The sequence below is a fragment of the Pogona vitticeps genome, chromosome 6, assembly GCF_051106095.1.
Source record: "Pogona vitticeps strain Pit_001003342236 chromosome 6, PviZW2.1, whole genome shotgun sequence".
Classification (NCBI taxonomy): domain Eukaryota; kingdom Metazoa; phylum Chordata; class Lepidosauria; order Squamata; family Agamidae; genus Pogona; species Pogona vitticeps.
The window spans coordinates 35,907,596-35,930,042 of record NC_135788.1 but is presented as its reverse complement, the minus strand read 5'-3'; the positions used below and the strand labels follow the sequence as shown (position 1 = coordinate 35,930,042).

The following is a 22,447-nucleotide window of genomic DNA, read 5'->3' as shown; positions in this document are numbered from 1 at the left end:
AAATAAACCATCTGAAAAATCTAGATGAATAATAGTAATAGTAATAGTAATAACTGAGCAAGTTGGGTCCTCTTTTGGTGAAAGATGGGGGATAAATTATAAAATTAAATGAAATTATCAGTGGTAACCATGAATAATATCTGTTGTTACTCTGAACCAGAGATCTTTGAGTGGTTGCCTTAACACCACCAAGATTGCTAACCCGGATGGAACCACTAGCACAGTATCAAGAGCACACAAAATCAATCAGAAACTGGTCTTGTTTTCTATAGGAATCAAATGTATATTTGTAAAACATAGCCATTATGGTAGCAACATGGGGCAGAAAGAAATATTCAGGGTAGAAATAAGATACAGATAATCCCATCATTACAGAAGAAAGCATGCTATTCTTGGAGGGAATCATCCCCAGGCACCGCTAGCTGAGCTGATGGGAGTTGTAGTCTGACACATCTAGAGAAGATTAGGCTGGGAAAGGTACTCTGAAACATTCCTAGTTTCCTTTCCTCCAAACAAAGAAGGCTTCCTATGATAAAGAAATCTCTCTTTCCAATAAAGTCTTTTTTAAGACGAAATTACAGTAAGACCCCTCCCATATCCGAGGTTCGGTATCCACGGTTTCAGTTATCAATGATCTGAAAATATTAAAACTATTTTTTTAATCCAGAAAAATACTATTTCACATGTATTACCACAATACTAGAGGGACGTGGTGGCACTGTGGGCTAAACCGCAGGAGCCTGTGCTGCAGGGTCAGAAGACCAAGCAGTCATAAGAGCGAATCCACGGGACGGAGTGAGCACCCGTCGCTTATCCCAGCTCCCGCCAACCTAGCAGTTCGAAAGCATGCAAATGTGAGTAGATAATTAGGTACCACCTCAGTGGGAAGGTAACAGCGTTCCGTGTCTAAGTCGCACTGGCCATGTGACCACGGAAGATAGTCTTCAGACAAAACTCTAGCTCTATGGCTTGGAAACGGGGATGAGCACCGCCCCCTAGAGTCGAATACGACTGGACAAAATTGTCAAGGGGAACCTTTACCTTTACCTTACCACAATACTAGAGGGAGCAGAGACCATGCTGTGAATACTTGTTAGTGCCCTCTAGTTGCCAGTTCTCATAATGCACATGTGAAAATATTTTTTCTGTGTTTTTTCGCCTTTTACCATGCTATATTTATAGTGTTCACTATTATCTGCAGTCTTCTGTATCTGCGGGGGCTTGGAATCAATCCCAAGCAGATATGAGGGTCCTATTGTACCTTACAGTGGTGCCAGGGAAGCACTGGATCCAACTTATTGCTAATTTATCTGTCACTCAGATGAGCTGCAGCAAGTAGCAAACATGGAGAACAAAAAGACATACTTAATTCACAGAGGTATTTCTTGCTGTTTGGATTTGATGCAACAGCAGTTCCGTTGGCAAGCCAAAGGTATTCAATGCCTGAATGCTTAACAATCAGATTAGGAATTTCCCTTCTCCCCTTCTGTGAGTGCTGCTCCCATCTTTTCTGAACCTTTCATGTGGAAATACCCTTCTGTGTAATACATTAAGCCCCCCATCAAAGAAATCTATATGTAGGTACGGAGACAGGGAATACTGGAGAGGTTGGTCTTTTAATATAGCTTCAGTATTCTAAAGAGCAAAACCTTACTGCAAATACTATAACATCACATCATGCTAGCTTTCATAATTATTGTAACATTCTTTTTGCTTTTCTTTGCCTGATAATCACATTGGTTTTATTCTATTTAATTAATGCATTTAAACGATTGAACCACAGGCCACATGCACAGGGGTGTTTTTGGAAAACACAATACAATATTTAAAATCGTAGATGATCCTTGTTTTCTAAAGCATAAAAAAGTGTCAACATGTTTGCTTTACAAAGCCACCTTTTACAAAAGAGAACAACATCTTAAGCTAGGAAACACACGTATACGCTTTGTTCTTTCATTATAAGATGCTCCTCTGTTTTTCAGTATTTTATTTTCATTACCATCATGCTTGTCACATGTTTTTGCCAGAGACATTCATCACCAAGGTCAAAGGGTGAATTTTGTGATCTATTACACTCTGAGGAGCCTAATGAAAAGTCACATAATTATCCAATTTTAAGAGTAGAATGTAAAAGAAGAAGGCAAAGACACTGGCTATAATTTAAATTGTTTTGTTTCCCTGAAGCAAAATTCAAGATCTGATTGACAAGGCATAATGATAATTCCTATTGATACAGTGATGTTAATTGCATGGAGATATTTAATAAGCCTTTCTATTCCTGAGGTAAAATGCCTGCTCTTAACCTGCACCTGAACCTGATTTTTGATTCAGTGTGAGGATGAGGCAAAGATACAGATAAGTGAGCACGAGTGGATTCTCAGTCTTGTGTGGCAGAATGGAAATTGGAATCTTCAGAATCTATTAAGGGAACAATTCTGCCCTTGCTCACACTTTTATAAATTATGCTGTATATGATATTCAGACACAGTGTGAGGGAGTTTCAGCTGAAAGAAATTACCATGACTTTAGTATGCCTTGCAGTAGTGTATAGGTATTTCCTCCCACTTCCACTGAGAAGGTTGACAGAAAGCAGTTTATATTCTAATAGAGACATTCATATATTAGATTAAAACCACTGTGCCTTAACCTGCTATAGCTCAGCTGGGAGGTGTCTGCATAAAAAGTAGGAAGGAAAGGGTGGACGGAAGGAGCAAACAGCAAAAATGACAGGCGTAACCAAAAACTCAGCAAGGTTAAATGCTGCAAGTAATGATGTAACTTATTAAATGTAGTGTAACTTTAGAGTTTTAGCCTGCAGCTAGTATCTATTCATAGCAGCAGACTGCATTTGGAGGAGGAGGGGGAGATTAACATCTTCTACTGAGGGAGACACAGAGAAGATACAGTTCTATGCTGCTCGGTGCTTTCCAAAACCAGGGGGTGCCTGCTAGGATAGTATACTAGTTACAGAGTGAACAACTGTGCCCCCTCCCAGTGTTTCTGAAGCGCAATTTACTACCATAATCCCTCCAATGTTGGTCATGCTGGGCAGAACCGATAGTGGCTGTAGACCAAAGAACATCTGGAAGGTCACAACTGCCCAGCCTGGAGTAATTGTTCAAGTGGGGATTGGACATTCGAGCTAGGACGATCCAGGTTTATTCACTCACAAAGATCTCTGTGTGGCTTAGGGACACTCACTGTCTTTCATAATCAACTTACAAGACAGCAGCAGGGATAAACTGGGCAAGAGAAAAGCCTTGTATACCCTCTTGAATTCTTTGGAGGAAAGGTAACATATAAATGAAGAAAGAGAGAAAGGAAAAAAATAGATCTTTGAATCGGGAACTCTGGATCTCAACTGCATGCTTTCAAACAAAGTTTTGAACTCTTACTTTTTGGATTATAACTTGAGACAGCATGGCCAAGAATTCTGACAGTTGTCATCTGAAAGAATATCTTTCCCATGCCCTCCTTCAAAGAACATGGCACACAAGGTTGTATTTCACAGCATCCACCTGCCATGCTCAAAATGCCAGGCTGCAACAAACATTTCCAGCCTGGCATTTTCAAGTTTTAGAGTCATGGAGTTTTCAAGTCATGGGTCCTTCTTCTGGCTAACCCTAGGGGAAAAAATTACTGGAGGAGACAGAGAAAGAGAAAATGTATCATATTGGGGGTGGTTGAAAGAAGGCTTGTTTCATGTTCAATTCATGAAAAACAAATATTGATCTATTTCAGCTAATGATCCTGTCCCTTAAAAGTGTTTTATCTCAAGTAATTTCAATTGATTTTAACAGAAGTAAGTGAGGATATGAAACTTAAGAATCAAAGCAGACATTAATAAGAATCCATATTCCCCATAATTAACTTATTTCTCACAACCACAATAAGAATTTCTTAAAAATATGTGCCTCAACAATTGGACTCTCAAATTAAATCCATGTTTATCTTCCAAAAACTAATCAGAAAATAAAACACACTAAATGCAAGATGAGGATAATTATGTGTTATGACAAACAGATGTTTTTTCAGTCATTTAGGGAGCATATCTTCTGAAAATGTGCTAAATATATAAACCATGTTGACTTTTGTTTTACATTTCAGTTTATTACTGTATTTAGTTAGAATTTGTATGTGATAAGTAATGGGGGTTCTTGGGAAATGACAAGGTTAAACTACTTTTCCTTTTCTCCACAGGCACCTATGTTAACCTGGAACCAAAATTTTTTTGTGGAAGAAAGTCATCAGGTGCAACTACAAGGAATGAAAATGCAATATGCATTACAGCCTCTGCATAAGCATCTTGCCTATAAACGTAGAGAACCATTAGTTTTGGGGCACAGTATATGAAAATGTGTCCAAATGAACAAATCCAATCTTCATCCCTCCTTGCAAAGCTATTCTGAGCCAATGCCATTTGGCTGAGTTTTCCCAAATGCTCCATGACGCTCAGGAGTCCTACTGGTGTGGTTCAATTATTGCTGCCTTTGGAAGCCTCCAAGTATGACAATGCTATAAGACTCATAAGCAACTCATTATGGCCATTATGAGTTTATTCATGTATACATTCATTCAGTGTAATTAATGTAATTGAATCCTGCTATTGATAGATGGAACTGTTCATGCCACATGTCTAGAACCCCTGAACGACTCTGATGCCCTCTGGTATACTTTGTGGTTTTGGTTATGATTTCATTGCTAGTCCTAAATATCTCTAATTCCACCCAACTGAATAGAATAGTGAAATGTTGTTGTTGTTGTTGTTCAGTCGTTAAGTCGTGTCCGACTCCTCATGACCCCATGGGGGTCCTGTTTTCCACTGCTTCCCAGAGTTTGGTCAAACTCATGTTGGTAGCTTCAATGACACTGTCCAACCATCTCATCTTCTGTCCTCCCCTTCTCCTCTCGCCTTCACATTTTCCCAACATCAGGGTCTTTTCCAGGGAGTCTTCTCTTCTCATCAGATGGCCAAAATATTGGAGCCTCAGCTTCAGCATCTGTCCTTCCAGTGAGTACTCAGGGCTGATTTCCTTCAGAACAGATAGGTGGACCTTTGTCGGCAAGATGATGTCGCTGCTTTTTAAGATGTTGTCTAGGTTTGTCATCGCTTTCCTCCCAAGAAGCAGGTGTCTTTTAATTTTATGGCTGCTGTCACCATCTGCAGTGATCATGGAGCCCAGGGAAGTAAAATCTGTCACTACCTTCAAATCTTCCCCTTCTATTTGCCAGGAGGTGATGGGACCAGTGGCCATGGTCTTCGTTTTTTTGATATTGAGTTTCAGGCCATTTTTTGCACTCTCCTCTTTCACCCTCATTACAAGGTTCTTTAATTCCTCCTCACTTTCTGCCATCAGAGTGGTATCATCTACATATCTGAAGTTATTGATATTTCTTCCAGCAATCATAATTCCGGCTTGGGATTCCTCCAGTCCTGCTTTTTGCTTGATGTATTCTACATATAAGTTAAATAAGCAGGGAAACAATATGCAGCCTTGTTCTACTCCTTTCCCAATCTTGAACCAATCAGTTGTTCCACATCCTGTTCTAACTGTTGCTTCCTGTCCCATATATAGATTTCTCAGGAGGTAGATAAGGCATAGTTGAGACTTCTGACTAAACGCAATCCGCCTGGAGCAGGAACTGGCAAGCCACTCCACTATCTTTGCCAAGAAAACTCCATTGACAGAAATAGTGAAATAGACTAGACCAAATTATGAGGAACTTCTGGTCCAGTCAATTTCATCTGCAGGAGAAAAGTCACTGTGGCCTGATTTAGATATACTGGTAAACTAACTGATTATCACTACTAAGGATGGGAAAACAGCCCTCTCAGATGCCAGGGTAACAGAATTATTCCAGGGGAAAAGTAGATGAGGCCCTGAGAGTTTCAGGAGATGCACAAGAAACAACAAACGATTGCTTCAGCCCCATGGCTGCATTATAGTTAAACTCCATATCCAATAGTCTGTCTATTGAGAGAGGGCAGATCCACAGTGCACTTCTAATGTATTCCAGATTTAAATCATTTATATCCCACTATAGCACAAGTGAGAAATCTTAGAACCCAGCAATACTGCCTGGCTCTCTGGGGTTTTCCAAAAGGGCACATACTCTTTTACCTTCATTTGGTTGTTTCTCTAGTATCATATGTATCCCCCCTCCCAATTTTAAAATGTTGAAATGCCTTCTATAAGGCTTAATTATTGGCACTAAGAGCTGTAAAGTTAAAATATATTTGTATTTTTGTTTCTGTCCATTACTGACTTTCAAGACCCTAAGAAATTGAAATTGAAACTGAATGTAGAAAAAAGGCCCTTGGACAATAGACTGTGATCAGACAGGTCAAGCAGGCTGTTAACAGCATGAGGCCATAGCAGACAAAAAAGGTAAACAGGTGGGTGACACTGTCTATTACATCAGTTTCAGATGAACTCAGGAGAAACAAATATTTAATTTGTACAGATTTCACCTTGAGGCATAGAAATATACTGTATATTGTGCAATGCAAGGAACTTAAGTTTAAATACATTTATCACAAGTGAGATGAGAATCTAAATCAATTCAGTTTTTCATCATATAGGCTATCGAGCAGGGCTGAAAAACGACATATAGAAGCATTTATTAATTCAACATAAAAAGTAGGCAAGTTAAAGAATCATATTACCAAACAAGAAATCTTTTAAAGGGCATTGCCTGGTGAATGATAGACTGGAATATCTGAGATGGACCCTGTGCCAAGAAATGGAGATGACCAACTGTATACTGTTAAAGCAGAGCCGTGTTTTGGGATGGAGCCTCTGTCCAAGATAGGGAATAGGAAGGTTGTTGGGCTTTAATTAGTGTTGATTCTGATATTCTGAAACTATTTGGCTAGGATTATATCAGATGGATTAATTACTCTGTTATTGGTATCAGAAATTTACAAACAGGCACCAGAATTCTGTGTTGATCTGATAAATATATATGTAGGCTTGGTGCTATAATTTTATCTGTGGGCATATGTCCTGGCCTTATGACTCCAGTGGGGTCTACCGATAATACCTACTTCCCTCTTTCTCCACATTAGCCAGCACTCTGATCTGAGGACCACCAGACAGCTGGCTTCAGAAACTACCATTTTAATTGTCCACAATTTCCCTTAGCACCAATTAACTTGCCCTAGAGAGGCATCAAAGCTATCTAAGAATCTGAACCAAGAAGCCTTGCCAACACATGCAGGGCTGGCTAAATCATCCCACGCTGCCATGCTAAAATTGTTCTAATTTATTTAAGGTTCACATTTCTATCAGAGTTCTTCTCTACAGAACACGATTAGCTTTGGAATGTGGCTCTACGGTTTGTGCTCCTGCTGTAGTATGGAACGAACTACATGCACTCCCCTTATATTTCCCCAGCCATTGCTGATATATAAAGGCAGCGGTTGACATAACTTCATATCAGATGTGGATTACTGGTTCAGAACCAGGTCCAGATCCCAAGAAACTTGTCAAGCACAGCACAGGAAAGCCTGACATCTGCAGCAGGGTGATGTGCCAATGAAGATCCAACCTCACATGGCTGTATGAAGAGTGAACGTAAATGATCAAAAGAGAGTAGGATGTTCTCCAATCATTCACCACTAGTGCTTAGGCAATGGTTCCTTTGAATGCTGTTTTAGCAGTGGGCTTACACAATACATCTTAAGGAACATTTATACTGTGCTCACTGTGCATTCAGCTGTGGCCACTTCAAAGGTTTAGCCAAGTATTTTATGGCCATAGTAAAGGGTTCTTATTGATTTAAATTACAAGTCTGGCTCCCGTCAGCTTCACTTGAGGGCAAAAATGCAATAAAATATCCCACTGCACACAGACAGGCATATCACACTGAAAATCTTAAGAGGTTGCCTTCACTCAAGCCACTCTCAGCCATATCTTGCATTCCTTTTGTTTATTTTTAAGGGCACTATTATCTTAGAGAGATATTTGCTCTCTTTAACTTGAAGATGTCAGTTCTATGAAATCTAGTACAGTCTTGTACATAAAGAGAGAGACAGCTTTAAAAGCCAGCAAAATACAGGGTGTTCGTGCATGCACACACGCACGCATGCACGCATGCACACACTACTGGACACACTTCTATTTTTTCCCCGCAGGGCAATTTTGGCACATGCTGTTCTAGAGATAAAGATTTTGACCCATAAAGCTACATGCGTATACAACAAGCAAAACCTAAATGAAATCAGAAAGATTGATTGACTGCCCTGTTACATTGTGTGGAATCTATTCTATTCCCACTGTGGAATTGTCCGTTATCAAGCAGAATTGCAATCGAGACCACAGGAAAATGTTTTATATTCGAAGAGTACAAGAAGTAGGATTGCTGTCAGTATGAAACATTGTTTATTGTTTTCTCAGTAGGGCTATATTATAATAATACAATTGCAAAGGAAGTTTCTGTACCAATGGACTATTAAGGAAAACCACAGGCAATCTGTATATGTTCTTCATAAGCAGGTTCTTTAGAATAATTTACCTATCATGCAAGTACCCGAGCTGGAGATAACCTCTGGGCACGTACAGAAAACAGCAAATGACTATTATGTATCTGACATTTGAAATAACATGTTTCTGGAGGGTTGGCATTACAAGAGTCATTTCACTTCAAAATGTTATTCCTAATGTAATTTTTTAAAATTCATAAGCGGCACTTGCTTGAATGCAGTGTAGCACTAAAGTCACTCAAAAGACAAGAGGTCAAATTCATTTCATTGCTTTTATGTTTTCTTCTCTCTGCAAGATGAAATAAATGATTAAGCCTAGAACACTTGGCAGTTCAGTGAATGTGCTCGCTAGTACCATTACAAGATCGATTTTCTCAATCCGGGAGTCTTTCTAGGGTGCACATTGCTTAGCTGACATCTGTCGTGGTTGTCATGGCAGCAACCTCTCCAGCACAGTGAGAGGTCAGGGCTGACAGGGGAGGCCTCACCAGTTTTACCCTAGTCACTTCAAGGTTAACAGGCAATGGACCAAAGAAATAGGCAATTATAGTACAGTCAATTCCAGTTAAGGAAATATCTGAGAAGTAAATATATCTGATAAGTGAATGAAAATGAAACAGCCAATGCTATTTATGTAGGTCTGCATTATCATCAATATTCCTAGGTTTGGGCTTAATTGTTTCTAAATGCAATTTCAATATTAAGCCTTCAGTGAAAGCAAAGCAAAACAAAACAAAAAAGCAACAATGACCAACCACAACCAATATTGCCACCCACAAAACTTATCAGGAAGCTGAACTCTGAGAGCTGTGTCATGTCCCTGGAACTCTGCTTGAATGCTTGAGTTTATCACGTTCCACGGGAAATGCAATGGAAGGGTCCCCTCTTACACATTCAGATTCGTCCATTCTCATATGTTAGTTTGGGAGAAGGATCTCATGTGGCAACGAAATCAAAAGAAGAACCATCCTTCCTTTTGTCGGGGTGTGTATAATCTCATACAACACAAGCTAATATCAAAGAAAACCTTCATTATGATCATGGATTTGATGATAATGCATAAAAGTTTCAGTAACAATGACATTGTAGATAGCCATGCAGGAACAACAGAAACTGTTTTATACCAAGTCAAGGCATTGAGCCAAACAGAGGTGTGCAGATGGTTCAAGCCCTGGTGGATATCTGTGCAACTTACAGTAGATCCATAAAGATTTCTGACTCCAAATTGACTAGGAGCAACACAATGGCTCCTTGTCCCAAATCAGACTGCTGAGATGAAGAAAGGTTGTGGCAATCAGACATTGATTTATATGTGGTAGAAGGATTGTGAGCTCTGTTACAGAATTCTGTACGGTAACACATTTCTTTGTCCAAATAGTATATATGTAGAATAGAGATGGGCATATTTGTATTCATAAACAAATATGAATATCCCCATCCCAGCTGGACCTAATTAGGGTCTGGCCTCTGGAACGGAACCATCCACTCACACGTCCCAGCACCGTGAAGGTCCTGCTCTTCGCACCAATGGCACCTGGAGCTCCACTGTCCTCCTGCTTGGCTGGCCACTCAGAAGCCATCTGGGGAGACTGATCCTCCCGCCCACTGCCTAGAGTGGCTGGCTGAGCAGGAAGACAGTGGAACTCCTGGCACCATTGGTGGGAAGAACGGGATCTTCACAGTGCTGGGACGCACGATTGGACGGTCTGTTCCTGGGGGCCAGACCCTCATTAGGTCCAGCTGAGACAGGAATATTTGTGTTCATTTACAATACAAATATCCCCATCTTTAATCCTATTTGACTGAACTATTTGTAGAGGAGCCCATTGCCCAACTGGTATGTTGCACTTGTTTAGGTTTGCTAAAACAGGTATCCACTGCTTTCTTGCACAAGAAGACACTCATTCATTCCAGTGGGTTGATCCCTCCTTGCACAAGGACTTTGCCCAGCTAAATTCAAATGTGACCCAACTAAGTAGATTTCTCTTACACATGAACTTTTCAATAAATTTGGAACTTGGATTGTTCCACATGCTTGGGAAACATTCCAAGTTCACCTGTTCTGCAGATATTTTAAACTTAAGCTATTTTTGTTCTAAACACTCAAGGATTTGTGAATGTTACAATGCTATTTTTTTAAAAAAAGCTAGAGCATGGGTTTTTTATTTCCAATTATGGGGATCAACTATAGCTGATATTATTTTAATTGATATCCTTGGAAAGGGATTAGAAAAATGGCAGGTGAAACCAAGATATAAAGGTTTCCAATTACCAACAGCATATTTCACGAATTCAGCCCTGACAATGTCTACTTCCAGTGTCTTGAAGTTCATTATGGTAGATATATTCTTATTACCCACTCTTGATTAAATTCACTTTCAGGAAATAAACTAACCACTCATTGCCTGGGGTAAGAATAAAAGTCCTTCTCTGCATAAGTTATTTCATAATTATTCATTAGTCATTTGGGTTATAACTTATTCTGGTGCATTGAGTATTGACCACCGGTTCAGATCAGCTAAGATGACTTCTGAGTGTGATACAGCAGTTTTATACATATGATTCAAATATGTGTACAAGTAATAAATTTCACAGACCAGGATTGTTGGATTCCTTTGGCCAGATAAGATTATAACAAACAATGGAAGATGGTGCCTCAGCAATCAAGAAGATAAGGTCAAAGTCTATGCAACCGCACATCATGTGGATCTTCAAGTGCCTGAGTATCTCACTGAAGAAACAAATACATCTACAGAGGTCCCAGTTAGCCCTCATCAGGCTGGTCTGTCTGCACAGAGAAAGGGTACTGTAAAATGATACCTTGATATCTCTGTCCCAAGGTGAATCTGCAAACACCATCTTGCTTTCAGGAACAATGGGCATCACATCTGGCCCAAATTCTTTGGACTCTCTGCTTTCTCCCTAGCCCCCAATTTTACAGCACTTTTGTTTAATGAACAGTTGCATAGAACAGCCATTCTCAACCTTTTTTGTTTCGCTACAGACACAAATACAATATGAAAGAAATACAGGCCGAATCAGGATTCCATAGATCACATAAGAAAACTTAAAAGGTGCCATGTGAAGATTTTTTTCCTAGTATATAGCTCCTTCAAATGTGCCAGGGCCCCTGAGGGAGTCATATGGTCCCTGCTGAGAATGGCTGCTGTACAACAGAAGATTACCTTGTTTGTAAATTTGTATTAATCCAGTAAAGGCATTACTATATTTCTCTGAGTGGATCACACATCCATATTTTTTTCTCTACACCAATGTTAAGTTACTAATAGGCAAGCTTTTTGAGATGCTAATTCAAAATGACATTTTATACTATCTATTTTATTCTAATGGTTTCAGTGGTTTTATTATTTAATTGTATTTAATTTGTTTGGTCTTACATTTCTTTTAACTTTTCATTTATTTACTTATTTAATTTGTTTCTTAACTACTTTAGCACTACAGATTAGTGGAAAGTTGGTGGTGAGTGGGGACAGAGGTAAGAAATAAATACATAAAATATCAGTAATGATTTCTGTCTCCAAATTGAATAGGTGCAACACACTGATCCAAGCTCCCACTGATCCAAGCTGAAGTCATAACTTAGAAATTTTACCTTTTTGGATTACAGCTTTAAGAATCTCATCATGCCCAATGATATACAGCATTTCTGTTGAGAATGCTTATTGGATTGGACTATGTCATTTTTGCATTAGTTAGATTTTCATGGTGCAGAGATGGCATAGCACTAGTGAGGAACGGTTGGAAAAGTCAATTGTTTAGACTATGACTTCCATGATACTGGTTGCTATGCTTATTAGGAAATACTGGAAAACATTAGTTGAAGTCCAATTTTTCTAAGCTCTGATTAAATTTTTCAGTTTGGGTGCAATCCAGAAATATTGTGATTTCTATCCTGTGCCAATGGTCTAGCACAAATACATTCTGTATTGTATGGTCAAAACCATATCTCTTGTTTAAAAAAAAAGAAAAGAAAATTGGAAAACAGAAGGGGAGGCTCAGCAACTCCAACCTCTACAGCAGGGGTCTCAAACTGTGGCCCTCCAGATGTTCTTAGCCTACAGCTCCCAGAAGCCTTCAGCACCACCTCTGCTGGCCAGGATTTCTGGGAGTTGAAGTCCAAGAACATCTGGAGGGCCACAGTTTGAGACCCCTGCTCTACAGCAACTCTTCAATCACTTCCCCACTCATCATGACGTCACATCCAAAGAAGTTTCTAAGTCAAGCAAGTATCAGAATACTTTGCTGGCAAAACTTCTTTCTTTCATTGTCAGAGAAAATGAACAGGAAGCAGCGGGGGGGGGGGGGAAAGATGTTCATGTTGTAGGACCATAGTTTTGATTCCTCCAAAGTTCCGACCTGTATACAATTGATTTATTCCATAATATTCAGAATGTACATTTATGGTTTTATGTATTTCAGATTGAAAAATATTAATGACACCAGGAAAATGAACCAATTAAGTAGGTTATGTGATGAAAAATGAAGCCTCCAGCTCATAGGCTTAATTCAACACTATGCCTGCAATGCTATCCAGATAACTCAGTGGTTCAGGTATCTGGCTGTGGATCCAGAGGTTGGGAGTTTGATTCCCTACTGTCCGTGCAGAGCTGGAAGGGACCCTTTGGATCATCGAGTCCAGCCCCCGTCCCTCCCAGCTCTGCAGTCCTAAGATTATATTATGTTACATTATAATATCTGTATTTTAAGCACAGCAGTCTTTGACATGTATTGCAATGCGGGAGTTTGAGATAAATGGAGTTTGGTTTCTTCTAGAAGACCACAAGAAATGCATGTCTCTATGTCCAATTGACTGTAATAAAAACAACAGAGTCCATGGCACTTGAAATATTAACATTTCTGTTATAGTATTAACAGTGTTATTATTAATATTACAGACAACCTTTATCCTGCTTGACAAGCGGAATTAAGTACTTGGTGGTTTTGTTGCATCTCTCCAGTCCATCCATTTCCATGCCCCCATTGCTTTGTAAGAACTATTTGCATGCAGTCCAAATAAAAGTAAATCTTACTTACCTGAGGGCAAGCCACACTTGCAGCATTTGGCAGTTTGACAGCTAGTATGGGTCTAAAGCAGAGACATCATCTTGCCAACAAAGGTCTGAAAAGTCAAAGCTATGGTTTTTCCAGTAGTGTTGTATGGAAGTGAGAGATGGACCATAAAGAAAGCTGACTGCCAAAGAGTTGATGCTTTTGAATTGTGGTGCTGGAGGAGGCTCTTGAGAGTCCCCTGGAGTGCAAGGAGAACAAACCTATCCATTTTGAAAGAAATCAACCCTGAGTGCTCACTGGAAGGACAGATCCTGAAGCTGAGGCTCCAATACTTTGGCCATCTCATGAGAAGAGAAGACTTCTTGGAAAAGCCCCTGATGTTGGGAAAAGTGTGAAGGCAAGAGGAGAAGGGAACAACACAGGACGAGATGGTTGGACAATGTCACTGAATTTGACCCAACTCCAGGAGGCAGTGGAAGACAGGAAGACCTGGCGTGCTCTGGTCCATGGGGTCACGAAGAGTCAGACACGACTGAACGGCTAAACAACAATAATATGGGGCTAAACAAGTCAACAGTTCAACCAATTGCAGAGTGGCAGCATCAATTAGTGGGTTCAGGCCGAGGCCAGTCCTACCATCAGGCAGAACGGTTACCACTTTAGATAGATGTAGAGGTGAGGCATGCAAATCTTTCTCAAGGAGTTGAAAAACAGAGCTATGTGTGCCATAGGACCTGTTCTAAGCTACTTAAGCTAGTTTGCTGCTCTATGGTTCAGTGAGAATGCTGTCTTGTTACCAGAGTTAGTCAGAGAAGCTGGCTTTTGTACCTGGAATCTGAAAGGAAGGGATAATTTCATTCATGACTTCAGTAGCAAAATACAAAATCCCAGTCACAACCTCAAGGCAAAAATAATGCAAAGGAATACCTCAAATGTTATTATTCAAATACAACATTTCAATTCATATATGCTGTTCCTTGGGGTTTCTTCTTCCATCGTTCAACAGCAGGTATCTCTCTCTGATGAACGAGTTTTCCTCTGGGAGATAACTTGCTCTTGAAATATGAGAAATTCTCTTAAGAAGAGCTGTATGACTTCAAATGCATTGGATTTACATATTAAACATTTTGCTATTGCCTTTAGATCCTTTTCTCATACAGTGAAAGGCAGTTCCTTATATCTTTCCCCTGTTTACATTGTCCCATTCATTTGTAATGGTTTGTCAAGCCTTGTTTATGCCTGTTTTCATGTCTTTTTGAATCAGTTGTCAGTAACATTAATATTATTTTCTAAGGGGTCTATAGTATTATAGTACTAACAATCTGAATACAGATATTCCTACATCTGACTCCCAGAGTGGTTTTTCCAGTTACCCCTTTCCATGCAGTAAACTGTACTGTATTATTGACTCATCTTGCCTATATGTCCATTTTATTTGTGTTAACAAAGTTATGCATATACGACCTTTTAATTTTCAAATGAATTTTGGTGGTTTATATAGTTAACTGTGAGTTGGTGTGGAGACTTTGAGAGCTGAGGAACCAGTATGTGAATTCTTGAAGAAATCAATAAATAAATGTGCCGTTCATCTGTTGAATGTGATCCAAATGTTTTCCTTCAATGTATCTGCATAGTCTGCCCAAGCAGCCAGCTTTGATTAAGGAAATGGTTTGGAGAAAAGGGTTAAATTTTACTGGTGGGCCAAATAAAATGCAGGCAATCTCTCGAGCTCTTTTTAATTTTTAAAACACTGGGAATTCCAATTATACACAATTTCTTGGAATACAACTGACAGAAAACCCATATACGTAGTATAGTACCATGCTAGCTCAGGGAGCCTGGTAATTGAAGTGCTCAAGAATAACTTTTCCTGCCTCAGCTCCTATGGATCCTAAATGGGTTGATCCAAAGTGTGACCAGTTTTAGCTCATTATATCACCTCTCTCTGATTAGCTATTTTACAAGTGTCTCTAGATTTTGCTCCCTTTCCAGTTCTGAAGCACCACTAGTTTTATACACACAGAGGGAAAGAGAGAGAGAGGGAGAAAGTGGGCAAATTTTATGTTACACATGTTCCTTATACTTGCGTGGATATTTTTAACACAGAGGCCAAAGTGCTGTTGCTTAGCATAGTACATTGCAGTACAGTAAGCCCATTGAAGCAATGGAGATTTATAGGCCTATTGTAACTGCAGTGGGGGCGCAAGTAAAAATCAAGGCCAGCCTTAGCATTAGTCGATGTAAGATGGTTGTCTCAGGAAGCAGATTGTGACCCTGGCATTCTGTTTGAGCCTCCTATCCATTTGCTCCCATTCTCCTAAACTGCTAAACCAGCTGCAATGATTGTTTGTTGCCAGAGCTTGGAAAAGTTACCTTGTTAGACTGCAAATTCCAGAATGTCCCCCATCAGCATACCCAGTAGCCATGCGAGCTGAGAATACTGGGAGCTGTAGTCCAAAATTTATTGGAAATGCACTTCAATAGGCTTTATGCTTACATTGTGATGTGTGCAGGTAAGACATAGTCTGTTGCTCTACCATCCCACCCCACTATATCTCTTGGTCTCGGGTACAGTTTTCATTATACTTAGAGTAGACCCATTAAAATAAATTACACATCTGTTGGTCAGATGTTTTTTAATTTATACATAAAGCAAGCAGACCCACAAAATCAATGATCATCATTACAATCCTATTGACTGGGAAAAGTCTAATCTAAGTATAGTGTAACTAAATCTGATTCTAGTGTCTCAGGTTTTTCTCCTAAAGCCCTGGCTATTTCACAGATAGAAGACTATAGACATTGCTAGTCCTAGCTCTAATGTATACCTATTGAATTAATGAGCCTTATGCGACTTTTGATAATGTACCATTGATCCAGTGAGTCTGTTTCATTTGGAACCAGCAATAGGGTTTAGCTGATTCTGTGCTTTCTTTCTTTCTTTCTTTCTTTCTTTCTTTCTTTCTTTCTTTCTTTCTTTCTTTCTTTCTTTCTTTCTTTCTTTCTTTCTTTCTTTCTTTCCAGTCATTGTAGCAGATGTGCATCCTTCCAGATGTCCTTGGACTGCAACTCCCATGATCCCTCTCTATTGGCTATTTTAGTTGGGGAGAGATCTATTCTGACAATATCTAATCAGACTCATACTTCTCCAAGTTCTGCCCTAGCCTACATTTGCAGAGTAATGAAGAGCAACCATTGTTGCTCTTCATTATTGTTGTGTGACAGCATGTAGAAAATTGTCCAAAATCATATCCAGGAAATACTTTCAGAGGCCTAGAATTTTATTCTGCATTTCTGGACCTGATTCATTCCTTTTCACTCTTTTTAGCACTTTCAGTAAATGCAGTCTTTCCTCATCCCCATCAGGCACTTCCCTCCCCACCCCTTCCCCTTTCATAGGCACTGTGAGGCATTTCATCGCTTTCTTTAACTCTCTGAGAAACGGCTGTGTAATTACTGTAGCGGTCTACCTCCCCAGTGCAGCAGCAGTTTGCTGTTCTAGCAGTTTGTGAACCAAACCCCCTTTCTGGATTTGACTCTGCCACCAGCATGCCTCTCCTGTCAGTCATCCACTTTGCCCCACAAGGACCAGCTCAGCAAAACTGGATCGTTCCTCAAACAGCTGCAACATGAGAAAAGGGGTTATTTACATAAATGGAAACGTTCAACCATAATAAGCAAGGCAAACAAAGAAGCAAGAGGCGAGAGATGTGAACAGAAGGGAATTGGAAAAAGCTCGGAGAACTGAAAAGAGAGTGGGGGAGGTTGTGTGTGAGAGAGAAAATGGGAATTGAGTGAAAGAAGGATGCTCCAACTCAGAGGTGATGACAGATTATTTGATGGTGCGTGCCTCAGTTTTGCAGCTCAAGAAGTCATCATCATCATCATCATCATCATCATCATCATCATCATCATCATGTGCCATCCAGTCAATTCTGACTTATGGTGACTCTTTTCAGAGTTTTCCAGGGTGTGCTCAGAAGTGGTTTGCCATTTCCTTCTTCTGGGGGCATCCTGGGACTGTGCAGCTTGCCCAAGGCTACACGGGTTGGCTCTTCTCTCAGGAGGCACAGTGGGGAATTGAACTTTCAACCTCCGGCTCCACAGCCAGATACCTAAACCACTCAAGTAAAGCAGTCCCTACAAACTATCTAACACAAATCTGCCCTACAAAACTATTTGCAAGCTTGTATTCTTCAAGGAATGAACAGAGAAGAGGTGGATAAAGAAAATCATATCTATGGAACGTGCTGAAAAGAGAGAAAATTGATCAAACATATTCAAAAATGAGCATATTGTTACTCCTACTTTTTCTGACGATGATGCTACATGAAACAGTCAACTTCCAATGAGCAACTGAAAACATTAGCTCTCCAACAGTTACATTCTGCCAGGCTTGTATCTGAGCAGTCAGTCAGACTTGTAAATGGAGTCTAGGTTGAGCCCAATGACCAATAAAAAAACAGAGCCAATTTGCAAAATGCAAAGGTGAGACAATGCTGTTTGAAGATAATCAGAAGGGAAATCTTCTTGACTGTCTCATATACTTTCACATCTTATTCACCCAGAAGTTACACTCATTTTTTGCAGCTTTTAGAAAAGGTGTATCTTTAAGACATATCTTTTAAAAATAGATTGTGAAACAATGTAATATTAATTGTTGTTTTTCATTGTTTATAGAATAAGCTGATTTCAATTATTTTACTACCGAATCTGTTTCCTGACTGATTTTAATTGGTTTTACGGTAAGCTGTGCATTTGCTGTTTTTGTTTTGTTCTTTTACATTTATAAGCTATTTTGAACACTACTTTTTTTCTTATCTTCTTTTTCTTTCTTCATTCCTTTTTTTCCTCTTAAAGGAAAAGCAGCCTGGAAATGTAGTAAATAACAATAACAGTTTGAGCTGTGGGAGGTATTCAGCCTTTGTTTTCTATGTAAGTCCATCAATAGAGGTTTGTTGGCATTTTATACTATTGATTGATTGATTGATTGATTGATTGATTGATTGATTGATTGATTGATTGATTGATTGATTGATTGATTGATTGATTGATTGATTGATTGTGATAAGCCTCCCAGAGACCTTTGGGTACAGTGGGCAGCATATAAGTTAAATGAATGAATGAATGAATGAATGAATTAATTAATTAATAAAATTGATTAAATTTATATCCCATCTTTTTATCAACAAGTGGCACTCAAGGCCAATAACACTGGTAAAATCAAATAAAACTCATTTCGATTAATAAAAAAATTACAAATGAATCAAAAACCTAGTTACCATAATTTTCCCCAGCATTTGAAAATGATAAAATGTGTCCTGTTGTGGCTTATAATTCGTTTTGTTTTGTTTTGTTTTGTTTTGTTTTGAGAAGAAGAAGAAGAAGAAGAAGAAGAAGAAGAAGAAGAAGAAGAAGAAGAAGAAGAAGAAGTTTTTAAAAAGAAGTAAAAGTTAGCTGGCTAGTCATTCTCACTCCTGAAAATATGAGAGGGCCATTGTTGAAGGGAGAGAAACTGTGTTGGCAATTACTATCACAGGAAAGGAAGTAATTATTGATAACATATTACTTTAGTAAATAAGTAAAACTGTGTAACTTGTTCACACCAAGCTCTGAATACAGTCTTATATACAAGCTATAAGAAATGGCACCATTTGCTTATTGCTTCAAGACTATTTTCACTTCCAGCTTTGTCAGTGTTTACACAGGCCTCTCCATCTCATGCCTCCATCTCTACATTTTGACTCTTTCCTTGAATAGCCTGCAATGCCTTCCATCCACAGTTGGCAATTACTGTAGGGAGGCAGAGCTAACTGTGAGATGTTGGGTACAGAGCTGTGTATGTCACACAAACAGCTTCACGCCCATAAGCTAACCTGTGTGTTGTGTGCGATGGGCAGTGTTGGTGCCATCTAGTCAGTTCTGGTATGTGGAAAAAATGGGAGGGTAATTTTCTTCTTTGCTCAAGTGGCAAAATGTTCTGGGTTGAACCTGTAAATCACATCCAGTAAATGATGTTATCAATCTGCTATATATTTACACAGCTATGAAAAGCTGATCTTGCACCGTACTCAAAAGTCAGAACAGATGGTTGTCTGCACCTGGAGTTCTGTTGAAATGGCTGTGTAATGAACTATCTTCTGACAAACTGGTGGAGAATATGTTTTAGGAAATCATTGCTCCAGTGCTGCTCCTTGAGTATCCAAAGCCTGACTCCAGTTTCTGAGGTGACCTTGGGCAAGACAGAACTGCTGGATAGCTCAGTAGTTTAGGCATCTGGCTCCGGAGCCAGAGGTTGGGAGTTTGATTCCCCACTGTACCTCCTCAACAGGGGCCGGACTCTGTGATCGATAGAGGCGCTTCTAGCTCTGCAGTTCTGAGCTATTATTAAGACAGTCTTTAGTGGCCCTTGCATTTCATGTCAGATCCCATGCTCAACATTATGATCTTAGACAGGCTTTGCCTTTATTCATTCTTTCTTCTAACATATACAAATTATAAAGGCCAGTGTGGTGTAGCTGATAGTGTTGGATGAGGGCTCTAGATATCTGGGTTCAAATCCTTCATTTGGCTGCAGGAACTCGCTGGGGGAGGGAGTCAGCAGTAGTAAACCACTTCTTGAATATATTGTATATCTGGAAAACCCAGTTAGAGTTACAGTAAGTCAGAAGTGACTTAATGACGTATCACAACAGAGAATACTTGAAATTTTAAAAGTGCAATTGGACTGCAATTTTCTGAAAATTAAAAAGGGGGGATTCCCTCCCAAAGGTCCCAAGGCTTCTGTGGGTTCCCTTTCACCCCAGAGAAGCCAAAAGCTGGATAGCCCAGTGGTATAGGCATCTGGCAGCAGAGCCAGAGTTTGATTCCCCACTGTGCCTCCTTGATAGGGGCTGGATTCGATGAACCATAGGATCCCTTCCAACTCTGCGGTTCTAAGATTGGGAGGGAGAGATTTTAATTTCTGCAAATTGCCACTGCTGGCAAAATCATCACAACGGCTGAAGTTTTTGCAAATCAGACTCTCTCCCCAATCCCTCAGCCCCTGACAGCTTCCCCAAGGAGAAAGGGAACTGACAGAAGCCTCAGGACGTTTTGCAGGGATGGGGGGGGAGGAATTTCTTAAAAGATCATCAGCTTTATGAAATGTAAGTTATCAGGATTTCAGCCGAAGAAATTTCAGCCGAAGAAATTTTAAAAAACCCAAAAGCTAAAAAGTATAAAGCTGTACTATCCATTAAAAATAAGTCACTGAAAAGCAGAGTTAACTCCCAGCATTAAGAACAAGGAAGATAATCAGGAAATACCTAGGTAACTAAACTATGCTTTTGGGAAAGGTAGATGCCCAAGAGCAAGGAGCAGGAAGAGCAATACCATGAGATCAAAAGTCTGCCCATAAGGCAGTGTACATGGATCTCCTTCTTCCTTCTTTATTTCCCAACAACCCCACCCATAAGGTAGATCAGGCTAAGAATGATAACCAGATCATGGTCATCCAGTGAGTTTCATGGCTCAAGAGCAATTTAAACCTGGAACTGCGCCCCCCAACTTTCAGGTCACCCCTCTAACCTGATTACAGAGCCCAGCTGTGCATATCCACATAGCTAATATGTAATATGGAGGCTTGAACAAACATTGCTTCAGCCTAAATATAAATCTATTGCCTTTTGCATTAGAAATTTCCAGCATTTCCCACACAAGGCTGAGATTTTTCAGCAGTGCCCAGCAGTGAATGTCTTGATGCCCTAGTAGATTTTAGGCAGCATTTTCATTCATTTACACCTCCAGCTGCTTAACAAATGTTGAGCCATTCCCTGCTGGTGTAAAAATTCTACTCTTGTTCCTGCTGAAGGTTTGGGGGTACCTGGGGAAAGCAGAACTGGGCCTCACAGAAGAGGAGAAAATTGGAGCAACCCCCCCCCCCCGCTAATCAAAATAAATCAAGTCATGAGGTCCAGCTTAAGTCTCACTGCTGCATTTGGCTTAGCCAAAGAACTCAACTCCTCTAGCACTTTGGTTATTTTCCATTTGTAATTAGGGCAACAAAGAAACAGCCTTCTCCTGTTCTGCTCCATCAGCACAGCCGCAGCAAACATCCTCATTTTCAATAACTCTTCCCCTTTATCTCGCACCACCTGATGCCTAATAAGCTGATTGCTATTTACTTTGGACCAACAGCTAATCTGTTAATGATTGATTTTAAATTTTTACAGCCATTTGTCTCTGGCAGGACTCTAGAGGGTGAGCAGCATTCTTTTCCTACCTGATGAATTGGCTTTTCTTTAAAATAAAAAATAAAAAAATAAAAAAAAATAAAGAAGAAAAGATCCAAGTCAAATGTCCTCAGTATGGTATTCTGCTGACAAACAGCTGGTGTACAGGACAGCAAGGAACAAATGGTTACCTTTCAATAAAATTTCATCAGCCTTTGAAACAGCCAGCAAATAATATGTGGACTTTTTTAAAAAGCAGTGGGGTAAAACCCTTCTTTCAAGGTGTGAAGTAAAACATAATTATGCTATAAATTTACGCAACCTAAAATTGTTAATTAACAAAATTGATGCTCATCACCCAGGCTGGAGTGCGGGAATATGAACTAATACAAGTGCTGTCCTTTTAAAACGATCTCAATTGTGTGTCATATGATATATGTATTGGCATCATATACACTTTAAAGTGAATTTCATTTCCCATTTAAAAACTGCCAAATAGACAGTAGTTATTTTAATTGGTATAACACAGCAGTGCTGTGCAGTTTAATCACAGAGTCTCAAGATGAAGAAGGGAATAACTGCTCCCTCTGTACAGTTCAGAAAGGAACAGACAAAATTCTACAGCTGAACATGGTGTCATGTTTATAAAATCATCATGAAGAGACTGGCAGTAGCAAGAAATGAATGCTTAACAATGGAAGTCTTTCTGGTTACTCAA

At 39.6% G+C, this 22,447-nt stretch overlaps 1 long non-coding RNA gene across 3 annotated transcripts; it reads left to right on the top strand.

Annotated features, from left to right (window-relative positions):
* The first annotated feature begins 320 nt into the window (after positions 1-320).
* LOC140707995 (uncharacterized) lies at positions 321-19,474 on the top strand. Of its 3 annotated transcripts, XR_013537221.1 has the most exons (4): positions 321-6,397; positions 11,940-11,981; positions 18,197-18,261; positions 18,377-19,474. It is a non-coding gene; the product is annotated as an uncharacterized LOC140707995 (long non-coding RNA). The 3 variants fall into 3 exon arrangements; XR_013537222.1 differs by having other exon boundaries at positions 321-6,389; positions 18,197-19,474; XR_013537220.1 differs by having other exon boundaries at positions 18,197-19,474.
* Positions 19,475-22,447: the final 2,973 nt, after the last annotated feature.